Source organism: Egretta garzetta, unplaced genomic scaffold (genome assembly GCF_000687185.1).
Source record: "Egretta garzetta isolate BGI_Z169 unplaced genomic scaffold, ASM68718v1 scaffold711, whole genome shotgun sequence".
In the NCBI taxonomy this organism is placed as follows: domain Eukaryota; kingdom Metazoa; phylum Chordata; class Aves; order Pelecaniformes; family Ardeidae; genus Egretta; species Egretta garzetta.
This window is the reverse complement of record NW_009258625.1, coordinates 10,181-14,224: the sequence shown is the minus strand read 5'-3', so window position 1 is coordinate 14,224 and position 4,044 is coordinate 10,181. Positions and strand designations below refer to the sequence as shown.

The following is a 4,044-nucleotide window of genomic DNA, read 5'->3' as shown; positions in this document are numbered from 1 at the left end:
GGGCCCCGCGGCCGGGCGGTAAACAAACCCGGGGTTTTGTACACGGAGCCCTCGGGGCCTCGCCGCCTCAAACGCCGCCTCAGCCCGCGAGTGCTCCTGCACCGAACAACCGCCCGTGCTCCCGGCAGCCGGGCACCCAGCAGGCCGAAACGCGGTAAAACCAACCCCCTCTCTCTCCGAGAGAAAAATAGAGAAGGGCAAAAGAGCAGCGGTGTGTGGTTACCGCTGTCCTGTTGAGGTAACTTTGCCAGAAAGGCCATTCAAGTTAACTGGCAGCTTTTGAAATCAGGAAGGCTAAGCAATAAGTTTCAACAGGCAGAAGAAAAACAGGTTGTGAAAAAGGAAAAAGTTAATGAGTCGTCGTGCACGGTGAGTTTTTGCTTTATTACTGTTGCACAGTTCAGAATTGCAATGTTAAGAACAGTTTTCAGTAGATGTCTTAATTGCAGCAACTAATGCTTGGAATGAGCCTGCTTCATTCTGTTGGCAACAGAGGCCTACAATTAATATCCTTAAATATGGGGCAATATGTTTCTCTGCCATGTTCATAGTAATTATAATTTATATATATAATTATTCATTATATACCTAGTGCAGCTGTTTTTTTCAGGAAGCTAAACCTAGGTTTTTTCTTATAACCAGAAACCAAGTGAGAATAACACCAGAAGGTACAATGGTGAACTTGACAGTACAGAAATGAATGAGAGCTCTTGCATAATCTTGGAGGTATGAACATTGTATTTACTCTTAATTTTATGCTGCATCCTAACTTAGCTTTCTCAGAAATCCCTAGAAAAGGGCAATACAATAGTGAAGGAGAAATGAAATGCAAGATACAATTTGAGGTCAAATAAGTTTACTGTTCAGCTAACTAAGTTCAGGGGAGAGATGAAGTTGTCAGAAGGGAAGAGTACTAGACATCCGTAACAATCATATAAGTCCAATATAAATGGAAAAGTAAATCTGAAAATAAAGCTTCTCCAGAATCTTAAAAGTTAGTCAGTAATGTATAAGAACATATGGAACACAGTTTCCAATAGCATTGCTATCTTGTTAAAGCTCCGAGAACAGGAGAGTATCAGTTACATCTCTGGGGAAGAGACTGATGTAATAGGAGTGGCAGAGAACACGTGAGTGCTCTTGTTGAAGGAAAGAAAACTGGAAAATACTGGAAATGCAACATAAAGTTTGTTTTCAGGTATTGGATATTACATATTCCATAGTGCAAATTCTCAGAAAAATCATTTCCGAAGGAATCCAGCAGATCCCAAATTGGCACGTAAGTGGGCTTTTTCTTTCTTTTTTTAATTTTCTGTTCAATTGCTATACAATGTCTTTTACAACCAACCAGAAAATACCTCAGCCTCAAACAGCTTAAGACCGTGTGCTGCCTGGGCACCTATAGGAGAGTGCTAGCAGGGTAATTTATGCTTTTTTTCCCCACCTGAAAATGTGGAACAGTTATTCAGAAAGCAGTATAAATCTAGGCCTCTATTTTTCGTATTTCATGCATTTTGAATTTTAGTAGCTGTACTGCAAAATTATTTACCCTCTTACTCTTAACAATGATTTAACATTTCACGCTCCATTTGGCTTCTAGCAAGCAAGCACTACCAAAAGTGGTAGTGTGTATGTTTACAAAAGTATGTGAAATGTATTGAAAAGTTATATGTTAGTTTATGGCAGTAACATATTTTAAGATTAGAATAATCTGCTTAAATTATTGATCTTTTTTTACTGTGTTTCATTTATTTCAGGGGAAAAAAAAATAATTTCTGGAAAAGTGTTCTGATATGTTGCAGTCATTACCAGGGAAACTATACTATTTGCATTTGTTTGGGCATCTGGAGGTGTTTGGGGATGAGAGGGTGATTATGGAGATGATTCTCTGATCAGCATAAACACCTTGTATGTAACTCTTGTAAAAATGATATGAATAACATTTAGTTTCAATAATCTTGTGCATGAAATATTTGAAGGAGAACTACCCCTTCATAATTTTTTATACATGAAACATATTACATGTCATTCATTACTATTATTGTGTTTCTGCTACGCTATTTAATTTTTTTCAAGACCAAAGCCTTCGATTAATATGCACGATCTACTTTAAAAGCCTTCTATTTGAGTATGATTTTGTACATTTAAGAAGAAAATCCAATGAGAGATTCTCTCTCTGTTTTGAAATTCAGCGCCAGCTCATCTTCACAAACCATGTCTGTCATTATAAGGATTAGACACAATCATATTCAAATTAATAGCATGATTGAAAGAAGGTAGAGCATTAGGTTATACCAGCCACGGTTTCTACTTCAGTATTTTTTGTGACTTGATGAACATCCTTCATAAAGCAGCAGGTTATTAAATTCTAGTAACTTTTGTTATACGTTGTGCTTAACAACTCATGTAGTCCTATGTGTCCAGCAGAAAATACTGGTGGCAGCAGAAGGTATGAAAAGCACTTCGTTTATAAATCAGGTTTACAGTGAGCATTACAGCTATTGCATTCACACTTGTGTTTAAATTTGTAAGTAAATATCGTGGGTTTACCACTTGACTTCTTTTAAGTATCTGGGCCTTAAGTCCAAAAATGAACATAGAGAATCACGTTACGAGGTAGGACTAATCCAAATCTTTATTACAAAATATAAAAAGCTGTGAGATCACTGGCAAATGGAATAGTTTCTGTAGAGGTTCAGTAGGAAGTGCTTTTGTGGCACACAGTTAAGCACCTTGGAAGTTTAAGTCTACACCCGGCATGCCTGTCAAATGGTTACCACGGTGGCATTCTGGTCAAAGTTGGTTTACAGTATAAAGCAGCCGTCATCTGTCTTCTGCTTGTTCATCATCCTAAGTGGGGTTTTTTATATTTATTCACATGAGCACTTAGCAGCAGGCACTGGAGACCAGCATGCTAGGCACCGGTGTGTTAGGGAGATCTGGGGTTAACTGGGAGGTTAACCCATGTCCTTCTCTTGCATATCTCTGAGAATGGAAAGAGAGCAAAAGCATAAAGACTATTTCTTTGGCCTAACTATAGGTCACAGAGAAGTCAACAAAGTATTACGGCCATAAATACCAAAGGCCGTTGAAAGACTCTGCCTGATCTTCTTCTTTTGTCCAAGGCTAGAGGGAAAACAACAGCTGAAACAATGGCTTTTTGGGTTTTATGAATTCTGGCCCTATATATTTTGGCACAGATTGAATAAATGTGAGAAATGTAGAAGACAAATGGACATGAAGCACTTCTTACCTACACACAGGAAAACACCATTGTTTATAGTGAAGGTTGGAATCACTATCATTTCTCTCTTTCAGGCAGCCAGCTGATTTCATGGTGTCTTTTTTATCCCAGAACAATAGATCAATTGGAAATCTTGAGAAATATTGTCTTATAGACCTTTAAGGTAAGTTAATGTAGGTGACAATGCAAATGGTAATGCGAGTGATTATTTAAAATCTGACTTCTACTTCACTGTAATTTTGATAAGGAATACATTGAAAATGTTTACTATTAAAAGTAGTAGTAAAATATCTATCTGCTTGTTGTCTGGGAAACCATGTACAAGAATCAGAACAGAGTTAAGAAAACAAACTTTGACTTCTAGATTTTTTTGCCAGTTAGGAAAATAGTGGTAGTGGAATACTGAGGATAATAAAACAATGAAGAAAGAAAGATCGATGATTCGTCATCTCTGTTTTGACGCACCAGAAGGACGGGATGTCATCCAGAGAGACCTGGACAGGCTGGAGAGGTGGGCCTGTGTGAACCTCATGAGGTTCAACAAGGCCAAGTGCAAGGTCCTGCACCTGGGTCGGGGTAACCCCCGGTATCAGTACAGGCTGGGGGAAGAAAGGATCGAGAGCAGCCCTGCTGAGAGGGACTTGGGGGTGCTGGTGGATGAAAAGCTGGACATGAGCCGGCAATGTGCGCTGGCAGCCCAGAAGGCCAACCATACTCTGGGCTGCAGCAGGAGAAGCGTGGCCAGCAGTTCGAGGGAGGTGATTCTGCCCTTCTGCTCTGGTGAGCCCTCACCTAGAGTA

The 4,044-nt window shown here is 39.4% G+C and overlaps 1 long non-coding RNA gene across 1 annotated transcript in view; it reads left to right on the top strand.

The window, feature by feature from the left end:
* The first annotated feature begins 151 nt into the window (after window positions 1–151).
* Window positions 152–4,044, top strand: part of LOC118453317 — an 11,759-nt gene continuing 7,866 nt past the window's right edge. The window contains exons 1-3 of the long non-coding RNA XR_004843238.1: window positions 152–369; window positions 643–726; window positions 1,199–1,279. This is a non-coding gene — a long non-coding RNA (uncharacterized LOC118453317). The remainder of the gene's footprint in view (window positions 370–642; window positions 727–1,198; window positions 1,280–4,044) is intronic.